This window comes from Sus scrofa, chromosome 6 (genome assembly GCF_054392235.1).
Source record: "Sus scrofa isolate SSC_HxYL_T2T_F1_AM1 chromosome 6, Sscrofa_HxYL_maternal_Yorkshire_Landrace_v2.0, whole genome shotgun sequence".
Lineage (NCBI taxonomy): Eukaryota > Metazoa > Chordata > Mammalia > Artiodactyla > Suidae > Sus > Sus scrofa.
The window spans coordinates 40706340-40731455 of NC_139388.1; positions in this window are offsets into that span (position 1 = coordinate 40706340).

Below are 25116 nucleotides of genomic sequence, written 5' to 3' on the forward strand. Positions count from 1 at the left end.
CTTGCTGAGCAAAGGCGCATTGGGGCTGTGGTTTGTTCCCCGAGGAGAGTCTCCCTTTCCAGAATGCAGCACCCTGAATGGAGTATGCAGCGGAGCATAAGATGTGGCCTCGGTGCTAAGTTCCCTAGCTGGCCCTGGGTTGACTGCTGGGGCCTCCGCCCAGAAGGCATTTTCCTGGCAACTCCTGCTTCTCCACGAAGGAGAACCCGGTTGGAGTGGGTTTCCAGCTCAGGAGACCACCAGCAAAGCAGCAGGGCCCAGGCAGCCTGAGGCAGCCCAGACCCTCTTTGGCCTATGGAGACAAGAGGCCTGGGGGAGAAAAAGGCAAGCGTTGCTTTGCTGAGCAAAGGCGCATTGGGGCTGTGGTTGGTTCCCTGAGGAGAGTCTCCCTTTCCAGAATGCAGCTCCCTGCATGGAGTTTGGAGCAGAGCTTGAGATGTGGTCTCGGTGCTGAGCTCCCTAGCTGGTTCCGGGAGGGTTGCTGGGGCCTGCGACCAGAAGGCATTTTTCTGCAAACTCTTGCTTCGCCATGAAGGACAACATGTTTGGAGTGGGTTTCCAGCTCAGGAGACCACCAGCAAAGCAGCAGGGCCCAGGGAGCCAGAGGCAGCCCAGACTCTCTTTGGCGTATGGAGTCCAGAGGTCTAGGGGAGAAAAAGGAAAGCGTTGCTTTGCTATGCAAAGGCGCATTGGGGCTGTGGTTTGTTCCCCGAGGAGAGTCGAACTTTCCGGAATGCAGCTCCCTGCATGGAGTTTGGAGCGGAGCGTGAGATAAGGTCTCGTGGCAGAGCTCTCTAGCTGGCTCCGTGGGGATTGCTGTGGCCTGCGCCCAGAAGGCATTTTCCTGCCAACTCCTGCTTCTCCACGAAGGAGAACCCGTTCGGAGTGGGTTTCAAGCTCAGGAGACCACGAGCAAAGGAGCAGGGCCCAGGGAGCCAGAGGCAACCCAGACCCTCTTTGCCCTCTGGAGACTAGTCGGCTAGGTGAGAAAAAGGCAAGCATTGCTTTGTTGAGCAAAGGCGCATTGGGGCTGTGGTTTGTTCCCCGAGGAGAGTCTACCTTTCCGGAATGCAGCTCCGTGAATGGAGTTTGGAGCGGAGCATGAGATGTGGTCTCGGTGCAGAGCTCCCAAGCTGGCTCCGGGCGGATTGCTGGGTTCTGCGCCAAGAAGGCATGTGCCTCCCATCTCCTGCTTGTCCACGAAGGAGAACACTTTAGGAGTGGGTTTCCAGCTCAGGAGACCACCAGCAAAGCAGCAGGGCCCAGGCAGCCAGAGGCAGCCCAGACCCTCTTTGGCCTATGGAGCCCAGAGGCCTGGGGGAGAAAAAGGCAAGCGTTGCTTTGCTGAGCAAAGGCGCATTGGGGCTGTGGTTTGTTCCCCGAGGAGAGTCTCCCTTTCCAGAATGCAGCACCCTGAATGGAGTATGCAGCGGAGCATAAGATGTGGCCTCGGTGCTAAGTTCCCTAGCTGGCCCTGGGTTGACTGCTGGGGCCTCCGCCCAGAAGGCATTTTCCTGGCAACTCCTGCTTCTCCACGAAGGAGAACCCGGTTGGAGTGGCTTTCCAGCTCAGGAGACCACCAGCAAAGCAGCAGGGCCCAGGCAGCCTGAGGCAGCCCAGACCCTCTTTGGCCTATGGAGACCAGAGGCCTGGGGGAGAAAAAGGCAAGCGTTGCTTTGCTGAGCAAAGGCGCATTGGGGCTGTGGTTGGTTCCCTGAGGAGAGTCTCCCTTTCCAGAATGCAGCTCCCTGCATGGAGTTTGGAGCAGAGCTTGAGATGTGGTCTCGGTGCTGAGCTCCCTATCTGGTTCCGGGAGGGTTGCTGGGGCCTGCGACCAGAAGGCATTTTTCTGCAAACTCTTGCTTCGCCATGAAGGACAACATGTTTGGAGTGGGTTTCCAGCTCAGGAGACCACCAGCAAAGCAGCAGGGCCCAGGGAGCCAGAGGCAGCCCAGACTCTCTTTGGCGTATGGAGTCCAGAGGTCTAGGGGAGAAAAAGGAAAGCGTTGCTTTGCTATGCAAAGGCGCATTGGGGCTGTGGTTTGTTCCCCGAGGAGAGTCGAACTTCCCCGAATGCAGCTCCCTGCATGGAGTTTGGAGCGGAGCGTGAGATAAGGTCTCGTGGCAGAGCTCTCTAGCTGGCTCCGTGGGGATTGCTGTGGCCTGCGCCCAGAAGGCATTTTCCTGCCAACTCCTGCTTCTCCACGAAGGAGAACCCGTTCGGAGAGGGTTTCAAGCTGAGGAGACCACGAGCAAAGGAGCAGGGCCCAGGGAGCCAGAGGCAACCCAGACCCTCTTTGCCCTCTGGAGACTAGTCGGCTAGGTGAGAAAAAGGCAAGCATTGCTTTGTTGAGCAAAGGCGCATTGGGGCTGTGGTTTGTTCCCCGAGGAGAGTCTACCTTTCCGGAATGCAGCTCCCTGAATGGAGTTTGGAGCGGAGCATGAGATGTGGTCTCGGTGCAGAGCTCCCAAGCTGGCTCCGGGCGGATTGCTGGGTTCTGCGCCAAGAAGGCATGTGCCTCCCATCTCCTGCTTGTCCACGAAGGAGAACACTTTAGGAGTGGGTTTCCAGCTCAGGAGACCACCAGCAAAGCAGCAGGGCCCAAGCAGCCAGAGGCAGCCCAGACCCTCTTTGGCCTATGGAGACCAGAGGCCTGGGGGAGAAAAAGGCAAGCGTTGCTTTGCTGAGCAAAGGCGCATTGGGGCTGTGGTTTGTTCCCCGAGGAGAGTCTCCCTTTCCAGAATGCAGCACCCTGAATGGAGTATGCAGCGGAGCATAAGATGTGGCCTCGGTGCTAAGTTCCCTAGCTGGCCCTGGGTTGACTGCTGGGGCCTCCGCCCAGAAGGCATTTTCCTGGCAACTCCTGCTTCTCCACGAAGGAGAACCCGGTTGGAGTGGGTTTCCAGCTCAGGAGACCACCAGCAAAGCAGCAGGGCCCAGGCAGCCTGAGGCAGCCCAGACCCTCTTTGGCCTATGGAGACCAGAGGCCTGGGGGAGAAAAAGGCAAGCGTTGCTTTGCTGAGCAAAGGCGCATTGGGGCTGTGGTTGGTTCCCTGAGGAGAGTCTCCCTTTCCAGAATGCAGCTCCCTGCATGGAGTTTGGAGCAGAGCTTGAGATGTGGTCTCGGTGCTGAGCTCCCTAGCTGGTTCCGGGAGGGTTGCTGGGGCCTGCGACCAGAAGGCATTTTTCTGCAAACTCTTGCTTCGCCATGAAGGACAACATGTTTGGAGTGGGTTTCCAGCTCAGGAGACCACCAGCAAAGCAGCAGGGCCCAGGGAGCCAGAGGCAGCCCAGACTCTCTTTGGCGTATGGAGTCCAGAGGTCTAGGGGAGAAAAAGGAAAGCGTTGCTTTGCTATGCAAAGGCGCATTGGGGCTGTGGTTTGTTCCCCGAGGAGAGTCGAACTTTCCCGAATGCAGCTCCCTGCATGGAGTTTGGAGCGGAGCGTGAGATAAGGTCTCGTGGCAGAGCTCTCTAGCTGGCTCCGTGGGGATTGCTGTGGCCTGCGCCCAGAAGGCATTTTCCTGCCAACTCCTGCTTCTCCACGAAGGAGAACCCGTTCGGAGAGGGTTTCAAGCTGAGGAGACCACGAGCAAAGGAGCAGGGCCCAGGGAGCCAGAGGCAACCCAGACCCTCTTTGCCCTCTGGAGACTAGTCGGCTAGGTGAGAAAAAGGCAAGCGTTGCTTTGTTGAGCAAAGGCGCATTGGGGCTGTGGTTTGTTCCCCGAGGAGAGTCTACCTTTCCGGAATGCAGCTCCCTGAATGGAGTTTGGAGCGGAGCATGAGATGTGGTCTCGGTGCAGAGCTCCCAAGCTGGCTCCGGGCGGATTGCTGGGTTCTGCGCCAAGAAGGCATTTGCCTCCCATCTCCTGCTTGTCCACGAAGGAGAACACTTTAGGAGTGGATTTCCAGCTCAGGAGACCACCAGCAAAGCAGCAGGGCCCAGGCAGCCAGAGGCAGCCCAGACCCTCTTTGGCCTATGGGGACCAGAGGCCTGGGGGAGAAAAAGGCAAGCGTTGCCTTGCTGAGCAAAGGCGCATTGGGGCTGTGGTTTGTTCCCCGAGGAGAGTCTCCCTTTCCAGAATGCAGCACCCTGAATGGAGTATGCAGCGGAGCATAAGATGTGGCCTCGGTGCTAAGTTCCCTAGCTGGCCCTGGGTTGACTGCTGGGGCCTCCGCCCAGAAGGCATTTTCCTGGCAACTCCTGCTTCTCCACGAAGGAGAACCCGTTTGGAGTGGCTTTCCAGCTCAGGAGACCACCAGCAAAGCAGCAGTGCCCAGGCAGCCTGAGGCAGCCCAGACCCTCTTTGGCCTATGGAGACCAGAGGCCTGGGGGAGAAAAAGGCAAGCGTTGCTTTGCTGAGCAAAGGCGCATTGGGGCTGTGGTTTGTTCCCCGAGGAGAGTCGAACTTTCCCGAATGCAGCTCCCTGCATGGAGTTTGGAGCGGAGCGTGAGATAAGGTCTCGTGGCAGAGCTCTCTAGCTGGCTCCGTGGGGATTGCTGTGGCCTGCGCCCAGAAGGCATTTTCCTGCCAACTCCTGCTTCTCCACGAAGGAGAACCCGTTCGGAGTGGGTTTCAAGCTCAGGAGACCACGAGCAAAGGAGCAGGGCCCAGGGAGCCAGAGGCAACCCAGACCCTCTTTGCCCTCTGGAGACTAGTCGGCTAGGTGAGAAAAAGGCAAGCGTTTCTTTGTTGAGCAAAGGCGCATAGGGGCTGTGGTTTGTTCCCCGAGGAGAGTCTACCTTTCCGGAATGCAGCTCCCTGAATGGAGTTTGGAGCGGAGCATGAGAGGTGGTCTCGGTGCAGAGCTCCCAAGCTGGCTCCGGGCGGATTGCTGGGTTCTGCGCCAAGAAGGCATTTGCCTCCCATCTCCTGCTTGTCCACGAAGGAGAACACTTTAGGAGTGGGTTTCCAGCTCAGGAGACCATCATCAAAGCAGCAGGTCCCAGGCAGCCAGAGGCAGCCCAGACCCTCTTTGGCCTATGGAGACCAGAGGCCTGGGGGAGAAAAAGGCAAGCGTTGCCTTGCTGAGCAAAGGCGCATTGGGGCTGTGGTTTGTTCCCCGAGGAGAGTCTCCCTTTCCAGAATGCAGCACCCTGAATGGAGTATGCAGCGGAGCATAAGATGTGGCCTCGGTGCTAAGTTCCCTAGCTGGCCCTGGGTTGACTGCTGGGGCCTCCGCCCAGAAGGCATTTTCCTGGCAACTCCTGCTTCTCCACGAAGGAGAACCCGGTTGGAGTGGGTTTCCAGCTCAGGAGACCACCAGCAAAGCAGCAGGGCCCAGGCAGCCAGAGGCAGCCCAGACCCTCTTTGGCCTATGGAGACCAGAGGCCTGGGGGAGAAAAAGGCAAGCGTTGCTTTGCTGAGCAAAGGCGCATTGGGGCTGTGGTTGGTTCCCTGAGGAGAGTCTCCCTTTCCAGAATGCAGCTCCCTGCATGGAGTTTGGAGCAGAGCTTGAGATGTGGTCTCGGTGCTGAGCTCCCTAGCTGGTTCCGGGAGGGTTGCTGGGGCCTGCGACCAGAAGGCATTTTTCTGCAAACTCTTGCTTCGCCATGAAGGACAACATGTTTGGAGTGGGTTTCCAGCTCAGGAGACCACCAGCAAAGCAGCAGGGCCCAGGGAGCCAGAGGCAGCCCAGACTCTCTTTGGCGTATGGAGTCCAGAGGTCTAGGGGAGAAAAAGGAAAGCGTTGCTTTGCTATGCAAAGGCGCATTGGGGCTGTGGTTTGTTCCCCGAGGAGAGTCGAACTTTCCCGAATGCAGCTCCCTGCATGGAGTTTGGAGCGGAGCGTGAGATAAGGTCTCGTGGCAGAGCTCTCTAGCTGGCTCCGTGGGGATTGCTGTGGCCTGCGCCCAGAAGGCATTTTCCTGCCAACTCCTGCTTCTCCACGAAGGAGAACCCGTTCGGAGAGGGTTTCAAGCTGAGGAGACCACGAGCAAAGGAGCAGGGCCCAGGGAGCCAGAGGCAACCCAGACCCTCTTTGCCCTCTGGAGACTAGTCGGCTAGGTGAGAAAAAGGCAAGCGTTGCTTTGTTGAGCAAAGGCGCATTGGGGCTGTGGTTTGTTCCCCGAGGAGAGTCTACCTTTCCGGAATGCAGCTCCCTGAATGGAGTTTGGAGCGGAGCATGAGATGTGGTCTCGGTGCAGAGCTCCCAAGCTGGCTCCGGGCGGATTGCTGGGTTCTGCGCCAAGAAGGCATTTGCCTCCCATCTCCTGCTTGTCCACGAAGGAGAACACTTTAGGAGTGGGTTTCCAGCTCAGGAGACCACCAGCAAAGCAGCAGGGCCCAGGCAGCCAGAGGCAGCCCAGACCCTCTTTGGCCTATGGAGACCAGAGGCCTGGGGGAGAAAAAGGCAAGCGTTGCCTTGCTGAGCAAAGGCGCATTGGGGCTGTGGTTTGTTCCCCGAGGAGAGTCTCCCTTTCCAGAATGCAGCACCCTGAATGGAGTATGCAGCGGAGCATAAGATGTGGCCTCGGTGCTAAGTTCCCTAGCTGGCCCTGGGTTGACTGCTGGGGCCTCCGCCCAGAAGGCATTTTCCTGGCAACTCCTGCTTCTCCACGAAGGAGAACCCGTTTGGAGTGGCTTTCCAGCTCAGGAGACCACCAGCAAAGCAGCAGTGCCCAGGCAGCCTGAGGCAGCCCAGACCCTCTTTGGCCTATGGAGACCAGAGGCCTGGGGGAGAAAAAGGCAAGCGTTGCTTTGCTGAGCAAAGGCGCATTGGGGCTGTGGTTTGTTCCCCGAGGAGAGTCGAACTTTCCCGAATGCAGCTCCCTGCATGGAGTTTGGAGCGGAGCGTGAGATAAGGTCTCGTGGCAGAGCTCTCTAGCTGGCTCCGTGGGGATTGCTGTGGCCTGCGCCCAGAAGGCATTTTCCTGCCAACTCCTGCTTCTCCACGAAGGAGAACCCGTTCGGAGTGGGTTTCAAGCTCAGGAGACCACGAGCAAAGGAGCAGGGCCCAGGGAGCCAGAGGCAACCCAGACCCTCTTTGCCCTCTGGAGACTAGTCGGCTAGGTGAGAAAAAGGCAAGCGTTGCTTTGTTGAGCAAAGGCGCATTGGGGCTGTGGTTTGTTCCCCGAGGAGAGTCTACCTTTCCGGAATGCAGCTCCCTGAATGGAGTTTGGAGCGGAGCATGAGAGGTGGTCTCGGTGCAGAGCTCCCAAGCTGGCTCCGGGCGGATTGCTGGGTTCTGCGCCAAGAAGGCATTTGCCTCCCATCTCCTGCTTGTCCACGAAGGAGAACACTTTAGGAGTGGGTTTCCAGCTCAGGAGACCATCATCAAAGCAGCAGGTCCCAGGCAGCCAGAGGCAGCCCAGACCCTCTTTGGCCTATGGAGACCAGAGGCCTGGGGGAGAAAAAGGCAAGCGTTGCCTTGCTGAGCAAAGGCGCATTGGGGCTGTGGTTTGTTCCCCGAGGAGAGTCTCCCTTTCCAGAATGCAGCACCCTGAATGGAGTATGCAGTGGAGCATAAGATGTGGCCTCGGTGCTAAGTTCCCTAGCTGGCCCTGGGTTGATTGCTGGGGCCTCCGCCCAGAAGGCATTTTCCTGGCAACTCCTGCTTCTCCACGAAGGAGAACACGTTTGGAGTGGCTTTCCAGCTCAGGAGACCACCAGCAAAGCAGCAGGGCCCAGGCAGCCAGAGGCAGCCCAGACCCTCTTTGGCCTATGGAGACCAGAGGCCTGGGGGAGAAAAAGGCAAGCGTTGCTTTGCTGAGCAAAGGCGCATTGGGGCTGTGGTTGGTTCCCTGAGGAGAGTCTCCCTTTCCAGAATGCAGCTCCCTGCATGGAGTTTGGAGCAGAGCTTGAGATGTGGTCTCGGTGCTGAGCTCCCTAGCTGGTTCCGGGAGGGTTGCTGGGGCCTGCGACCAGAAGGCATTTTTCTGCAAACTCTTGCTTCGCCATGAAGGACAACATGTTTGGAGTGGGTTTCCAGCTCAGGAGACCACCAGCAAAGCAGCAGGGCCCAGGCAGCCAGAGGCAGCCCAGACTCTCTTTGGCGTATGGAGTCCAGAGGTCTAGGGGAGAAAGAGGAAAGCGTTGCTTTGCTGAGCAAAGGCGCATTGGGGCTGTGGTTTGTTCCCCGAGGAGAGTCGAACTTCCCCGAATGCAGCTCCCTGCATGGAGTTTGGAGCGGAGCGTGAGATAAGGTCTCGTGGCAGAGCTCTCTAGCTGGCTCCGTGGGGATTGCTGTGGCCTGCGCCCAGAAGGCATTTTCCTGCCAACTCCTGCTTCTCCACGAAGGAGAACCCGTTCGGAGTGGGTTTCAAGCTCAGGAGACCACGAGCAAAGGAGCAGGGCCCAGGGAGCCAGAGGCAACCCAGACCCTCTTTGCCCTCTGGAGACTAGTCGGCTAGGTGAGAAAAAGGCAAGCGTTTCTTTGTTGAGCAAAGGCGCATTGGGGCTGTGGTTTGTTCCCCGAGGAGAGTCTACCTTTCCGGAATGCAGCTCCGTGAATGGAGTTTGGAGCGGAGCATGAGATGTGGTCTCGGTGCAGAGCTCCAAAGCTGGCTCCGGGCGGATTGCTGGGTTCTGCGCCAAGAAGGCATTTGCCTCCCATCTCCTGCTTGTCCACGAAGGAGAACACTTTAGGAGTGGGTTTCCAGCTCAGGAGACCATCAGCAAAGCAGCAGGGCCCAGGCAGCCAGAGGCAGCCCAGACCCTCTTTGGCCTATGGAGACCAGAGGCCTGGGGGAGAAAAAGGCAAGCGTTGCCTTGCTGAGCAAAGGCGCATTGGGGCTGTGGTTTGTTCCCCGAGGAGAGTCTCCCTTTCCAGAATGCAGCAGCCTGAATGGAGTATGCAGCGGAGCATAAGATGTGGCCTCGGTGCTAAGTTCCCTAGCTGGCCCTGGGTGGATTGCTGGGGCCTCCGCCCAGAAGGCATTTTCCTGGCAACTCCTGCTTCTCCACGAAGGAGAACACGTTTGGAGTGGCTTTCCAGCTCAGGAGACCACCAGCAAAGCAGCAGGGCCCAGGCAGCCTGAGGCAGCCCTGACCCTCTTTGGCCTATGGAGATCATAGGCCTGGGGGAGAAAAAGGCAAGCGTTGCTTTGCAGAGCAAAGGCGCATTGGGGCTGTGGTTTGTTCCCTGAGGAGAGTCTCCCTTTCCAGAATGCAGCTCCCTGCATGGAGTTTGGAGCAGAGCTTGAGATGTGGTCTCGGTGCTGAGCTCCCTAGCTGGTTCCGGGAGGGTTGCTGGGGCCTGCGACCAGAAGGCATTTTTCTGCAAACTCTTGCTTCGCCATGAAGGACAACATGTTTGGAGTGGGTTTCCAGCTCAGGAGACCACCAGCAAAGCAGCAGGGCCCAGGGAGCCAGAGGCAGCCCAGACTCTCTTTGGCGTATGGAGTCCAGAGGTCTAGGGGAGAAAAAGGAAAGCGTTGCTTTGCTATGCAAAGGCGCATTGGGGCTGTGGTTTGTTCCCCGAGGAGAGTCGAACTTTCCCGAATGCAGCTCCCTGCATGGAGTTTGGAGCGGAGCGTGAGATAAGGTCTCGTGGCAGAGCTCTCTAGCTGGCTCCGTGGGGATTGCTATGGCCTGCGCCCAGAAGGCATTTTCCTGCCAACTCCTGCTTCTCCACGAAGGAGAACCCGTTCGGAGTGGGTTTCAAGCTCAGGAGACCACGAGCAAAGGAGCAGGGCCCAGGGAGCCAGAGGCAACCCAGACCCTCTTTGCCCTCTGGAGACTAGTCGGCTAGGTGAGAAAAAGGCAAGCGTTGCTTTGTTGAGCAAAGGCGCATTGGGGCTGTGGTTTGTTCCCCGAGGAGAGTCTACCTTTCTGGGATGCAGCTCCATGAATGGAGTTTGGAGCGGAGCATGAGATGTGGTCTCGGTGCAGAGCTCCCAAGCTGGCTCCGGGCGGATTGCTGGGTTCTGCGCCAAGAAGGCATTTGCCTCCCATCTCCTGCTTGTCCACGAAGGAGAACAATTTAGGAGTGGGTTTCCAGCTCAGGAGACCACCAGCAAAGCAGCAGGGCCCAGGCAGCCAGAGGCAGCCCAGACCCTCTTTGGCATATTCAGCCCAGAGGCCTGAGGGAGAAAAAGGCAAGCGTTGCTTTGCTGAGCAAAGGCGCATTGGGGCTGTGGTTTGTTCCCCGAGGAGAGTCTACCTTTCCGGAATGCAGCTCCCTGAATGGAGTTTGGAGCGGAGCATGAGAGGTGGTCTCGGTGCAGAGCTCCCAAGCTGGCTCCGGGCGGATTGCTGGGTTCTGCGCCAAGAAGGCATTTGCCTCCCATCTCCTGCTTGTCCACGAAGGAGAACACTTTAGGAGTGGGTTTCCAGCTCAGGAGACCATCATCAAAGCAGCAGGTCCCAGGCAGCCAGAGGCAGCCCAGACCCTCGTTGGCCTATGGAGACCAGAGGCCTGGGGGAGAAAAAGGCAAGCGTTGCCTTGCTGAGCAAAGGCGCATTGGGGCTGTGGTTTGTTCCCCGAGGAGAGTCTCCCTTTCCAGAATGCAGCACCCTGAATGGAGTATGCAGCGGAGCATAAGATGTGGCCTCGGTGCTAAGTTCCCTAGCTGGCCCTGGGTTGATTGCTGGGGCCTCCGCCAGCTCAGGAGACCATCATCAAAGCAGCAGGTCCAAGGCAGCCAGAGGCAGCCCAGACCCTCTTTGGCCTATGGAGACCAGAGGCCTGGGGGAGAAAAAGGCAAGCGTTGCCTTGCTGAGCAAAGGCGCATTGGGGCTGTGGTTTGTTCCCCGAGGAGAGTCTCCCTTTCCAGAATGCAGCACCCTGAATGGAGTATGCAGCGGAGCATAAGATGTGGCCTCGGTGCTAAGTTCCCTAGCTGGCCCTGGGTTGACTGCTGGGGCCTCCGCCCAGAAGGCATTTTCCTGGCAACTCCTGCTTCTCCACGAAGGAGAACCCGTTTGGAGTGGCTTTCCAGCTCAGGAGACCACCAGCAAAGCAGCAGTGCCCAGGCAGCCTGAGGCAGCCCAGACCCTCTTTGGCCTATGGAGCCCAGAGGCCTGGGGGAGAAAAAGGCAATCGTTGCTTTGCTGAGCAAAGGCGCATTGGGGCTGTGGTTTGTTCCCCGAGGAGAGTCGAACTTTCCCGAATGCAGCTCCCTGCATGGAGTTTGGAGCGGAGCGTGAGATAAGGTCTCGTGGCAGAGCTCTCTAGCTGGCTCCGTGGGGATTGCTGTGGCCTGCGCCCAGAAGGCATTTTCCTGCCAACTCCTGCTTCTCCACGAAGGAGAACCCGTTCGGAGTGGGTTTCAAGCTCAGGAGACCACGAGCAAAGGAGCAGGGCCCAGGGAGCCAGAGGCAACCCAGACCCTCTTTGCCCTCTGGAGACTAGTCGGCTAGGTGAGAAAAAGGCAAGCGTTGCTTTGTTGAGCAAAGGCGCATTGGGGCTGTGGTTTGTTCCCCGAGGAGAGTCTACCTTTCCGGAATGCAGCTCCCTGAATGGAGTTTGGAGCGGAGCATGAGAGGTGGTCTCGGTGCAGAGCTCCCAAGCTGGCTCCGGGCGGATTGCTGGGTTCTGCGCCAAGAAGGCATTTGCCTCCCATCTCCTGCTTGTCCACGAAGGAGAACACTTTAGGAGTGGGTTTCCAGCTCAGGAGACCATCATCAAAGCAGCAGGTCCCAGGCAGCCAGAGGCAGCCCAGACCCTCTTTGGCCTATGGAGACCAGAGGCCTGGGGGAGAAAAAGGCAAGCGTTGCCTTGCTGAGCAAAGGCGCATTGGGGCTGTGGTTTGTTCCCCGAGGAGAGTCTCCCTTTCCAGAATGCAGCACCCTGAATGGAGTATGCAGTGGAGCATAAGATGTGGCCTCGGTGCTAAGTTCCCTAGCTGGCCCTGGGTTGATTGCTGGGGCCTCCGCCCAGAAGGCATTTTCCTGGCAACTCCTGCTTCTCCACGAAGGAGAACACGTTTGGAGTGGCTTTCCAGCTCAGGAGACCACCAGCAAAGCAGCAGGGCCCAGGCAGCCAGAGGCAGCCCAGACCCTCTTTGGCCTATGGAGACCAGAGGCCTGGGGGAGAAAAAGGCAAGCGTTGCTTTGCTGAGCAAAGGCGCATTGGGGCTGTGGTTGGTTCCCTGAGGAGAGTCTCCCTTTCCAGAATGCAGCTCCCTGCATGGAGTTTGGAGCAGAGCTTGAGATGTGGTCTCGGTGCTGAGCTCCCTAGCTGGTTCCGGGAGGGTTGCTGGGGCCTGCGACCAGAAGGCATTTTTCTGCAAACTCTTGCTTCGCCATGAAGGACAACATGTTTGGAGTGGGTTTCCAGCTCAGGAGACCACCAGCAAAGCAGCAGGGCCCAGGCAGCCAGAGGCAGCCCAGACTCTCTTTGGCGTATGGAGTCCAGAGGTCTAGGGGAGAAAGAGGAAAGCGTTGCTTTGCTGAGCAAAGGCGCATTGGGGCTGTGGTTTGTTCCCCGAGGAGAGTCGAACTTCCCCGAATGCAGCTCCCTGCATGGAGTTTGGAGCGGAGCGTGAGATAAGGTCTCGTGGCAGAGCTCTCTAGCTGGCTCCGTGGGGATTGCTGTGGCCTGCGCCCAGAAGGCATTTTCCTGCCAACTCCTGCTTCTCCACGAAGGAGAACCCGTTCGGAGTGGGTTTCAAGCTCAGGAGACCACGAGCAAAGGAGCAGGGCCCAGGGAGCCAGAGGCAACCCAGACCCTCTTTGCCCTCTGGAGACTAGTCGGCTAGGTGAGAAAAAGGCAAGCGTTTCTTTGTTGAGCAAAGGCGCATTGGGGCTGTGGTTTGTTCCCCGAGGAGAGTCTACCTTTCCGGAATGCAGCTCCGTGAATGGAGTTTGGAGCGGAGCATGAGATGTGGTCTCGGTGCAGAGCTCCCAAGCTGGCTCCGGGCGGATTGCTGGGTTCTGCGCCAAGAAGGCATTTGCCTCCCATCTCCTGCTTGTCCACGAAGGAGAACACTTTAGGAGTGGGTTTCCAGCTCAGGAGACCATCAGCAAAGCAGCAGGGCCCAGGCAGCCAGAGGCAGCCCAGACCCTCTTTGGCCTATGGAGACCAGAGGCCTGGGGGAGAAAAAGGCAAGCGTTGCCTTGCTGAGCAAAGGCGCATTGGGGCTGTGGTTTGTTCCCCGAGGAGAGTCTCCCTTTCCAGAATGCAGCAGCCTGAATGGAGTATGCAGCGGAGCATAAGATGTGGCCTCGGTGCTAAGTTCCCTAGCTGGCCCTGGGTGGATTGCTGGGGCCTCCGCCCAGAAGGCATTTTCCTGGCAACTCCTGCTTCTCCACGAAGGAGAACACGTTTGGAGTGGCTTTCCAGCTCAGGAGACCACCAGCAAAGCAGCAGGGCCCAGGCAGCCTGAGGCAGCCCTGACCCTCTTTGGCCTATGGAGATCATAGGCCTGGGGGAGAAAAAGGCAAGCGTTGCTTTGCAGAGCAAAGGCGCATTGGGGCTGTGGTTTGTTCCCTGAGGAGAGTCTCCCTTTCCAGAATGCAGCTCCCTGCATGGAGTTTGGAGCAGAGCTTGAGATGTGGTCTCGGTGCTGAGCTCCCTAGCTGGTTCCGGGAGGGTTGCTGGGGCCTGCGACCAGAAGGCATTTTTCTGCAAACTCTTGCTTCGCCATGAAGGACAACATGTTTGGAGTGGGTTTCCAGCTCAGGAGACCACCAGCAAAGCAGCAGGGCCCAGGGAGCCAGAGGCAGCCCAGACTCTCTTTGGCGTATGGAGTCCAGAGGTCTAGGGGAGAAAAAGGAAAGCGTTGCTTTGCTATGCAAAGGCGCATTGGGGCTGTGGTTTGTTCCCCGAGGAGAGTCGAACTTTCCCGAATGCAGCTCCCTGCATGGAGTTTGGAGCGGAGCGTGAGATAAGGTCTCGTGGCAGAGCTCTCTAGCTGGCTCCGTGGGGATTGCTATGGCCTGCGCCCAGAAGGCATTTTCCTGCCAACTCCTGCTTCTCCACGAAGGAGAACCCGTTCGGAGTGGGTTTCAAGCTCAGGAGACCACGAGCAAAGGAGCAGGGCCCAGGGAGCCAGAGGCAACCCAGACCCTCTTTGCCCTCTGGAGACTAGTCGGCTAGGTGAGAAAAAGGCAAGCGTTGCTTTGTTGAGCAAAGGCGCATTGGGGCTGTGGTTTGTTCCCCGAGGAGAGTCTACCTTTCTGGGATGCAGCTCCATGAATGGAGTTTGGAGCGGAGCATGAGATGTGGTCTCGGTGCAGAGCTCCCAAGCTGGCTCCGGGCGGATTGCTGGGTTCTGCGCCAAGAAGGCATTTGCCTCCCATCTCCTGCTTGTCCACGAAGGAGAACAATTTAGGAGTGGGTTTCCAGCTCAGGAGACCACCAGCAAAGCAGCAGGGCCCAGGCAGCCAGAGGCAGCCCAGACCCTCTTTGGCATATTCAGCCCAGAGGCCTGAGGGAGAAAAAGGCAAGCGTTGCTTTGCTGAGCAAAGGCGCATTGGGGCTGTGGTTTGTTCCCCGAGGAGAGTCTACCTTTCCGGAATGCAGCTCCCTGAATGGAGTTTGGAGCGGAGCATGAGAGGTGGTCTCGGTGCAGAGCTCCCAAGCTGGCTCCGGGCGGATTGCTGGGTTCTGCGCCAAGAAGGCATTTGCCTCCCATCTCCTGCTTGTCCACGAAGGAGAACACTTTAGGAGTGGGTTTCCAGCTCAGGAGACCATCATCAAAGCAGCAGGTCCCAGGCAGCCAGAGGCAGCCCAGACCCTCGTTGGCCTATGGAGACCAGAGGCCTGGGGGAGAAAAAGGCAAGCGTTGCCTTGCTGAGCAAAGGCGCATTGGGGCTGTGGTTTGTTCCCCGAGGAGAGTCTCCCTTTCCAGAATGCAGCACCCTGAATGGAGTATGCAGCGGAGCATAAGATGTGGCCTCGGTGCTAAGTTCCCTAGCTGGCCCTGGGTTGATTGCTGGGGCCTCCGCCAGCTCAGGAGACCATCATCAAAGCAGCAGGTCCAAGGCAGTCAGGGGCAGCCCAGACCCTCTTTGGCCTATGGAGACCAGAGGCCTGGGGGAGAAAAAGGCAAGCGTTGCCTTGCTGAGCAAAGGCGCATTGGGGCTGTGGTTTGTTCCCCGAGGAGAGTCTCCCTTTCCAGAATGCAGCACCCTGAATGGAGTATGCAGCGGAGCATAAGATGTGGCCTCGGTGCTAAGTTCCCTAGCTGGCCCTGGGTTGACTGCTGGGGCCTCCGCCCAGAAGGCATTTTCCTGGCAACTCCTGCTTCTCCACGAAGGAGAACACGTTTGGAGTGGCTTTCCAGCTCAGGAGACCACCAGCAAAGCAGCAGGGCCCAGGCAGCCTGAGGCAGCCCAGACCCTCTTTGGCCTATGGAGACCAGAGGCCTGGGGGAGAAAAAGGCAAGCGTTGCTTTGCTGAGCAAAGGCGCATTGGGGCTGTGGTTGGTTCCCTGAGGAGAGTCTCCCTTTCCAGAATGCAGCTCCCTGCATGGAGTTTGGAGCAGAGCTTGAGATGTGGTCTCGGTGCTGAGCTCCCTAGCTGGTTCCGGGAGGGTTGCTGGGGCCTGCGACCAGAAGGCATTTTTCTGCAAACTCTTGCTTCGCCATGAAGGACAACATGTTTGGAGTGGGTTTCCAGCTCAGGAGACCACCAGCAAAGCAGCAGGGCCCAGGGAGCCAGAGGCAGCCGAGACTCTCTTTGGCGTATGGAGTCCAGAGGTCTAGGGGAGAAAGAGGAAAGCGTTGCTTTGCTGAGCAAAGGCGCATTGGGGCTGTGGTTTGTTCCCCGAGGAGAGTCGAACTTCCCCGAATGCAGCTCCCTGCATGGAGTTTGGAGCGGAGCGTGAGATAAGGTCTCGTGGCAGAGCTCTCTAGCTGGCTCCGTGGGGATTGCTGTGGCCTGCGCCCAGAAGGCATTTTCCTGCCAACTCCTGCTTCTCCACGAAGGAGAACCCGTTCGGAGTGGGTTTCAAGCTCAGGAGACCACGAGCAAAGGAGCAGGGCCCAGGGAGCCAGAGGCAACCCAGACCCTCTTTGCCCTCTGGAGACTAGTCGGCTAGGTGAGAAAAAGGCAAGCGTTTCTTTGCTGAGCAAAGGCGCATTCGGGCTGTGGTTTGTTCCCCGAGGAGAGTCTACCTTTCCGGAATGCAGCTCCCTGAATGGAGTTTGGAGCGGAGCATGAGAGGTGGTCTCGGTGCAGAGCTCCCAAGCTGGCTCCGGGCGGATTGCTGGGTTCTGCGCCAAGAAGGCATTTGCCTCCCATCTCCTGCTTGTCCACGAAGGAGAACACTTTAGGAGTGGGTTTCCAGCTCAGGAGACCATCATCAAAGCAGCAGGTCCCAGGCAGCCAGAGGCAGCCCAGACCCTCTTTGGCCTATGGAGACCAGAGGCCTGGGGGAGAAAAAGGCAAGCGTTGCCTTGCTGAGCAAAGGCGCATTGGGGCTGTGGTTTGATCCCCGAGGAGAGTCTCCCTTTCCAGAATGCAGCACCCTGAATGGAGTATGCAGCGGAGCATAAGATGGGGCCTCGGTGCTAAGTTCCCTAGGTGGCCCTGGGTTGATTGCTGGGGCCTCCGCCCAGAAGGCATTTTCCTGGCAACTCCTGCTTCTCCACGAAGGAGAACACGTTTGGAGTGGCTTTCCAGCTCAGGAGACCACCAGCAAAGCAGCAGGGCCCAGGCAGCCAGAGGCAGCCCAGACCCTCTTTGGCCTATGGAGACCAGAGGCCTGGGGGAGAAAAAGGCAAGCGTTGCTTTGCTGAGCAAAGGCGCATTGGGGCTGTGGTTTGTTCCCTGAGGAGAGTCTCCCTTTCCAGAATGCAGCTCCCTGCATGGAGTTTGGAGCAGAGCTTGAGATGTGGTCTCGGTGCTGAGCTCCCTAGCTGGTTCCGGGAGGGTTGCTGGGGCCTGCGACCAGAAGGCATTTTTCTGCAAACTCTTGCTTCGCCATGAAGGACAACATGTTTGGAGTGGGTTTCCAGCTCAGGAGACCACCAGCAAAGCAGCAGGGCCCAGGGAGCCAGAGGCAGCCCAGACTCTCTTTGGCGTATGGAGTCCAGAGGTCTAGGGGAGAAAGAGGAAAGCGTTGCTTTGCTGAGCAAAGGCGCATTGGGGCTGTGGTTTGTTCCCCGAGGAGAGTCGAACTTCCCCGAATGCAGCTCCCTGCATGGAGTTTGGAGCGGAGCGTGAGATAAGGTCTCGTGGCAGAGCTCTCTAGCTGGCTCCGTGGGGATTGCTGTGGCCTGCGCCCAGAAGGCATTTTCCTGCCAACTCCTGCTTCTCCACGAAGGAGAACCCGTTCGGAGTGGGTTTCAAGCTCAGGAGACCACGAGCAAAGGAGCAGGGCCCAGGGAGCCAGAGGCAACCCAGACCCTCTTTGCCCTCTGGAGACTAGTCGGCTAGGTGAGAAAAAGGCAAGCATTGCTTTGTTGAGCAAAGGCGCATTGGGGCTGTGGTTTGTTCCCCGAGGAGAGTCTACCTTTCCGGAATGCAGCTCCCTGAATGGAGTTTGGAGCGGAGCATGAGATGTGGTCTCGGTGCAGAGCTCCCAAGCTGGCTCCAGGCGGATTGCTGGGTTCTGCGCCAAGAAGGCATTTGCCTCCCATCTCCTGCTTGTCCACGAAGGAGAACACTTTAGGAGTGGGTTTCCAGCTCAGGAGACCACCAGCAAAGCAGCAGGGCCCAGGCAGCCAGAGGCAGCCCAGACCCTCTTTGGCCTATGGAGACCAGAGGCCTGGGGGAGAAAAAGGCAAGCGTTGCTTTGCTGAGCAAAGGCGTATTGGGGCTGTGGTTTGTTCCCCGAGGAGAGTCTACCTTTCCGGAATGCAGCTCCCTGAATGGAGTTTGGAGCGGAGCATGAGAGGTGGTCTCGGTGCAGAGCTCCCAAGCTGGCTCCGGGCGGATTGCTGGGTTCTGCGCCAAGAAGGCATTTGCCTCCCATCTCCTGCTTGTCCACGAAGGAGAACACTTTAGGAGTGGGTTTCCAGCTCAGGAGACCATCATCAAAGCAGCAGGGCCCAGGCAGCCAGAGGCAGCCCAGACCCTCTTTGGCCTATGGAGACCAGAGGCCTGGGGGAGAAGAAGGCAAGCGTTGCTTTGCTGAGCAAAGGCGCATTGGGGCTGTGGTTTGTTCCCTGAGGAGAGTCTCCCTTTCCAGAATGCAGCTCCCTGCATGGAGTTTGGAGCAGAGCTTGAGATGTGGTCTCGGTGCTGAGCTCCCTAGCTGGTTCCGGGAGGGTTGCTGGGGCCTGCGACCAGAAGGCATTTTTCTGCAAACTCTTGCTTCGCCATGAAGGACAACATGTTTGGAGTGGGTTTCCAGCTCAGGAGACCACCAGCAAAGCAGCAGGGCCCAGGGAGCCAGAGGCAGCCCAGACTCTCTTTGGCGTATGGAGTCCAGAGGTCTAGGGAAGAAAGAGGAAAGCGTTGCTTTGCTGAGCAAAGGCGCATTGGGGCTGTGGTTTGTTCCCCGAGGAGAGTCGAACTTCCCCGAATGCAGCTCCCTGCATGGAGTTTGGAGCGGAGCGTGAGATAAGGTCTCGTGGCAGAGCTCTCTAGCTGGCTCCGTGGGGATTGCTGTGGCCTGCTCCCAGAAGGCATTTTCCTGCCAACTCCTGCTTCTCCACGAAGGAGAACCCGTTCGGAGTGGGTTTCAAGCTCAGGAGACCACGAGCAAAGGAGCAGGGCCCAGGGAGCCAGAGGCAACCCAGACCCTCTTTGCCCTCTGGAGACTAGTCGGCTAGGTGAGAAAAAGGCAAGCGTTTCTTTGTTGAGCAAAGGCGCATTGGGGCTGTGGTTTGTTCCCCGAGGAGAGTCTACCTTTCCGGAAAGCAGCTCCGTGAATGGAGTTTGGAGCGGAGCATGAGATGTGGTCTCGGTGCAGAGCTCCCAAGCTGGCTCCGGGCGGATTGCTGGGTTCTGCGCCAAGAAGGCATTTGCCTCCCATCTCCTGCTTGTCCACGAAGGAGAACACTTTAGGAGTGGGTTTCCAGCTCAGGAGACCACCAGCAAAGCAGCAGGGCCCAGGCAGCCAGAGGCAGCCCAGACCCTCTTTGGCCTATGGAGACCAGAGGCCTGGGGGAGAAAAAGGCAAGCGTTGCCTTGCTGAGCAAAGGCGCATTGGGGCTGTGGTTTGTTCCCCGAGGAGAGTCTCCCTTTCCAGAATGCAGCAGCCTGAATGGAGTATGCAGCGGAGCATAAGATGTGGCCTCGGTGCTAAGTTCCCTAGCTGGCCCTGGGTGGATTGCTGGGGCCTCCGCCCAGAAGGCATTTTCCTGGCAACTCCTGCTTCTCCACGAAGGAGAACACGTTTGGAGTGGCTTGCCAGCTCAGGAGACCACCAGCAAAGCAGCAGGGCCCAGGCAGCCTGAGGCAGCCCAGACCCTCTTTGGCCTATGGAGACCAGAGGCCTGGGGGAGAAAAAGGCAAGCGTTGCTTTACTGAGCAAAGGCGCATTGGGGCTGTGGTTGGTTCCCTGAGGAGAGTCTCCCTTTCCAGAATGCAGCTCCCTGCATGGAGTTTGGAGCAGAGCTTGAGATGTGGTCTCGGTGCTGAGCTCCCTAGCTGGTTCCGGGAGGGTTGCTGGGGCCTGCGACCAGAAGGCATTTTTCTGCAAACTCTTGCTTCGCCATGAAGGACAACATGTTTGGAGTGGGTTTCCAGCTCAGGAGACCACCAGCAAAGCAGCAGGGCCCAGGGAGCCAGAGGCAGCCCAGACTCTCTTTGGCGTATGGAGTCCAGAGGTCTAGGGGAGAAAGAGGAAAGCGTTGCTTTGCTGAGCAAAGGCGCATTGGGGCTGTGGTTTGTTCCCCGAGGAGAGTCGAACTTCCCCGAATGCAGCTCCCTGCATGGAGTTTGGAGCGGAGCGTGAGATAAGGTCTCGTGGCAGAGCTCTCTAGCTGGCTCCGTGGGGATTGCTGTGGCCTGCGCCCAGAAGGCATTTTCCTGCCAACTCCTGCTTCTCCACGAAGGAGAACCCGTTCGGAGTGGGTTTCAAGCTCAGGAGACCACGAGCAAAGGAGCAGGGCCCAGGGAGCCAGAGGCAACCCAGACCCTCTTTGCCCTCTGGAGACTAGTCGGCTAGGTGAGAAAAAGGCAAGCATTGCTTTGTTGAGCAAAGGCGCATTGGGGCTGTGGTTTGTTCCCCGAGGAGAGTCTACCTTTCCGGAATGCAGCTCCCTGAATGGAGTTTGGAGCGGAGCATGAGATGTGGTCTCGGTGCAGAGCTCCCAAGCTGGCTCCAGGCGGATTGCTGGGTTCTGCGCCAAGAAGGCATTTGCCTCCCATCTCCTGCTTGTCCACGAAGGAGAACACTTTAGGAGTGGGTTTCCAGCTCAGGAGACCACCAGCAAAGCAGCAGGGCCCAGGCAGCCAGAGGCAGCCCAGACCCTCTTTGGCCTATGGAGACCAGAGGCCTGGGGGAGAAAAAGGCAAGCGTTGCTTTGCTGAGCAAAGGCGCATTGGGGCTGTGGTTTGTTCCCCGAGGAGAGTCTACCTTTCCGGAATGCAGCTCCCTGAATGGAGTTTGGAGCGGAGCATGAGAGGTGGTCTCGGTGCAGAGCTCCCAAGCTGGCTCCGGGCGGATTGCTGGGTTCTGCGCCAAGAAGGCATTTGCCTCCCATCTCCTGCTTGTCCACGAAGGAGAACACTTTAGGAGTGGGTTTCCAGCTCAGGAGACCATCATCAAAGCAGCAGGGCCCAGGCAGCCAGAGGCAGCCCAGACCCTCTTTGGCCTATGGAGACCAGAGGCCTGGGGGAGAAGAAGGCAAGCGTTGCTTTGCTGAGCAAAGGCGCATTGGGGCTGTGGTTTGTTCCCTGAGGAGAGTCTCCCTTTCCAGAATGCAGCTCCCTGCATGGAGTTTGGAGCAGAGCTTGAGATGTGGTCTCGGTGCTGAGCTCCCTAGCTGGTTCCGGGAGGGTTGCTGGGGCCTGCGACCAGAAGGCATTTTTCTGCAAACTCTTGCTTCGCCATGAAGGACAACATGTTTGGAGTGGGTTTCCAGCTCAGGAGACCACCAGCAAAGCAGCAGGGCCCAGGGAGCCAGAGGCAGCCCAGACTCTCTTTGGCGTATGGAGTCCAGAGGTCTAGGGAAGAAAGAGGAAAGCGTTGCTTTGCTGAGCAAAGGCGCATTGGGGCTGTGGTTTGTTCCCCGAGGAGAGTCGAACTTCCCCGAATGCAGCTCCCTGCATGGAGTTTGGAGCGGAGCGTGAGATAAGGTCTCGTGGCAGAGCTCTCTAGCTGGCTCCGTGGGGATTGCTGTGGCCTGCTCCCAGAAGGCATTTTCCTGCCAACTCCTGCTTCTCCACGAAGGAGAACCCGTTCGGAGTGGGTTTCAAGCTCAGGAGACCACGAGCAAAGGAGCAGGGCCCAGGGAGCCAGAGGCAACCCAGACCCTCTTTGCCCTCTGGAGACTAGTCGGCTAGGTGAGAAAAAGGCAAGCGTTTCTTTGTTGAGCAAAGGCGCATTGGGGCTGTGGTTTGTTCCCCGAGGAGAGTCTACCTTTCCGGAAAGCAGCTCCGTGAATGGAGTTTGGAGCGGAGCATGAGATGTGGTCTCGGTGCAGAGCTCCCAAGCTGGCTCCGGGCGGATTGCTGGGTTCTGCGCCAAGAAGGCATTTGCCTCCCATCTCCTGCTTGTCCACGAAGGAGAACACTTTAGGAGTGGGTTTCCAGCTCAGGAGACCATCAGCAAAGCAGCAGGGCCCAGGCAGCCAGAGGCAGCCCAGACCCTCTTTGGCCTATGGAGACCAGAGGCCTGGGGGAGAAAAAGGCAAGCGTTGCCTTGCTGAGCAAAGGCGCATTGGGGCTGTGGTTTGTTCCCCGAGGAGAGTCTCCCTTTCCAGAATGCAGCAGCCTGAATGGAGTATGCAGCGGAGCATAAGATGTGGCCTCGGTGCTAAGTTCCCTAGCTGGCCCTGGGTGGATTGCTGGGGCCTCCGCCCAGAAGGCATTTTCCTGGCAACTCCTGCTTCTCCACGAAGGAGAACACGTTTGGAGTGGCTTTCCAGCTCAGGAGACCACCAGCAAAGCAGCAGGGCCCAGGCAGCCTGAGGCAGCCCAGACCCTCTTTGGCCTATGGAGACCAGAGGCCTGGGGGAGAAAAAGGCAAGCGTTGCTTTGCTGAGCAAAGGCGCATTGGGGCTGTGGTTTGTTCCCTGAGGAGAGTCTCCCTTTCCAGAATGCAGCTCCCTGCATGGAGTTTGGAGCAGAGCTTGAGATGTGGTCTCGGTGCTGAGCTCCCTAGCTGGTTCCGGGAGGGTTGCTGGGGCCTGCGACCAGAAGGCATTTTTCTGCAAACTCTTGCTTCGCCATGAAGGACAACATGTTTGGAGTGGGTTTCCAGCTCAGGAGACCACCAGCAAAGCAGCAGGGCCCAGGGAGCCAGAGGCAGCCCAGACTCTCTTTGGCGTATGGAGTCCAGAGGTCTAGGGGAGAAAAAGGCAAGCGTTGCTTTGCTGAGCAAAGGCGCATTGGGGCTGTGGTTTGTTCCCCGAGGAGAGTCGAACTTTCCCGAATGCAGCTCCCTGCATGGAGTTTGGAGCGGAGCGTGAGATAAGGTCTCGTGGCAGAGCTCTCTAGCTGGCTCCGTGGGGATTGCTGTGGCCTGCGCCCAGAAGGCATTTTCCTGCCAACTCTTGCTTCTCCATGAAGGAGAACCCGTTCGGAGTGGGTTTCAAGCTCAGGAGACCACGAGCAAAGGAGCAGGGCCCAGGGAGCCAGAGGCAACCCAGACCCTCTTTGCCCTCTGGAGACTAGTCGGCTAGGTGAGAAAAAGGCAAGCGTTTCTTTGTTGAGCAAAGGCGCATAGGGGCTGTGGTTTGTTCCCCGAGGAGAGTCTACCTTTCCGGAATGCAGCTCCCTGAATGGAGTTTGGAGCGGAGCATGAGATGTGGTCTCGGTGCAGAGCTCCCAAGCTGGCTCCGGGCGGATTGCTGGGTTCTGCGCCAAGAAGGCATTTGCCTCCCATCTCCTGCTTGTCCACGAAGGAGAACACTTTAGGAGTGGGTTTCCAGCTCAGGAGACCATCAGCAAAGCAGCAGGGCCCAGGCAGCCAGAGGCAGCCCAGACCCTCTTTGGCCTATGGAGACCAGAGGCCTGGGGGAGAAAATGGCAAGCGTTGCCTTGCTGAGCAAAGGCGCATTGGGGCTGTGGTTTGTTCCCTGAGGAGAGTCTCCCTTTCCAGAATGCAGCAGCCTGAATGGAGTATGCAGCGGAGCATAAGATGTGGCCTCGGTGCTAAGTTCCCTAGCTGGCCCTGGGTGGATTGCTGGGGCCTCCGCCCAGAAGGCATTTTCCTGGCACCTGCTGCTTCTCCACGAAGGAGAACACGTTTGGAGTGGCTTTCCAGCTCAGGAGACCACCAGCAAAGCAGCAGGGCCCAGGCAGCCTGAGGCAGCCCAGACCCTCTTTGGCCTATGGAGACCAGAGGCCTGGGGGAGAAAAAGGCAAGCGTTGCTTTGCTGAGCAAAGGCGCATTGGGGCTGTGGTTGGTTCCCTGAGGAGAGTCTCCCTTTCCAGAATGCAGCTCCCTGCATGGAGTTTGGAGCAGAGCTTGAGATGTGGTCTCGGTGCTGAGCTCCCTAGCTGGTTCCGGGAGGGTTGCTGGGGCCTGCGACCAGAAGGCATTTTTCTGCAAACTCTTGCTTCGCCATGAAGGACAACATGTTTGGAGTGGGTTTCCAGCTCAGGAGACCACCAGCAAAGCAGCAGGGCCCAGGGAGCCAGAGGCAGCCCAGACTCTCTTTGGCGTATGGAGTCCAGAGGTCTAGGGGAGAAAGAGGAAAGCGTTGCTTTGCTGAGCAAAGGCGCATTGGGGCTGTGGTTTGTTCCCCGAGGAGAGTCGAACTTTCCCGAATGCAGCTCCCTGCATGGAGTTTGGAGCGGAGCGTGAGATAAGGTCTCGTGGCAGAGCTCTCTAGCTGGCTCCGTGGGGATTGCTGTGGCCTGCGCCCAGAAGGCATTTTCCTGCCAACTCCTGCTTCTCCACGAAGGAGAACCCGTTCGGAGTGGGTTTCAAGCTCAGGAGACCACGAGCAAAGGAGCAGGGCCCAGGGAGCCAGAGGCAACCCAGACCCTCTTTGCCCTCTGGAGACTAGTCGGCTAGGTGAGAAAAAGGCAAGCGTTTCTTTGTTGAGCAAAGGCGCATTGGGGCTGTGGTTTGTTCCCCGAGGAGAGTCTACCTTTCCGGAAAGCAGCTCCGTGAATGGAGTTTGGAGCGGAGCATGAGATGTGGTCTCGGTGCAGAGCTCCCAAGCTGGCTCCGGGCGGATTGCTGGGTTCTGCGCCAAGAAGGCATTTGCCTCCCATCTCCTGCTTGTCCACGAAGGAGAACACTTTAGGAGTGGGTTTCCAGCTCAGGAGACCATCAGCAAAGCAGCAGGGCCCAGGCAGCCAGAGGCAGCCCAGACCCTCTTTGGCCTATGGAGACCAGAGGCCTGGGGGAGAAAAAGGCAAGCGTTGCCTTGCTGAGCAAAGGCGCATTGGGGCTGTGGTTTGTTCCCCGAGGAGAGTCTCCCTTTCCAGAATGCAGCAGCCTGAATGGAGTATGCAGCGGAGCATAAGATGTGGCCTCGGTGCTAAGTTCCCTAGCTGGCCCTGGGTGGATTGCTGGGGCCTCCGCCCATAAGGCATTTTCCTGGCAACTCCTGCTTCTCCACGAAGGAGAACACGTTTGGAGTGGCTTTCCAGCTCAGGAGACCACCAGCAAAGCAGCAGGGCCCAGGCAGCCTGAGGCAGCCCAGACCCTCTTTGGCCTATGGAGACCAGAGTCCTGGGGGAGAAAAAGGCAAGCGTTGCTTTGCTGAGCAAAGGCGCATTGGGGCTGTGGTTTGTTCCCTGAGGAGAGTCTCCCTTTCCAGAATGCAGCTCCCTGCATGGAGTTTGGAGCAGAGCTTGAGATGTGGTCTCGGTGCTGAGCTCCCTAGCTGGTTCCGGGAGGGTTGCTGGGGCCTGCGACCAGAAGGCATTTTTCTGCAAACTCTTGCTTCGCCATGAAGGACAACATGTTTGGAGTGGGTTTCCAGCTCAGGAGACCACCAGCAAAGCAGCAGGGCCCAGGGAGCCAGAGGCAGCCCAGACTCTCTTTGGCGTATGGAGTCCAGAGGTCTAGGGGAGAAAAAGGAAAGCGTTGCTTTGCTGAGCAAAGGCGCATTGGGGCTGTGGTTTGTTCCCCGAGGAGAGTCGAACTTTCCCGAATGCAGCTCCCTGCATGGAGTTTGGAGCGGAGCGTGAGATAAGGTCTCGTGGCAGAGC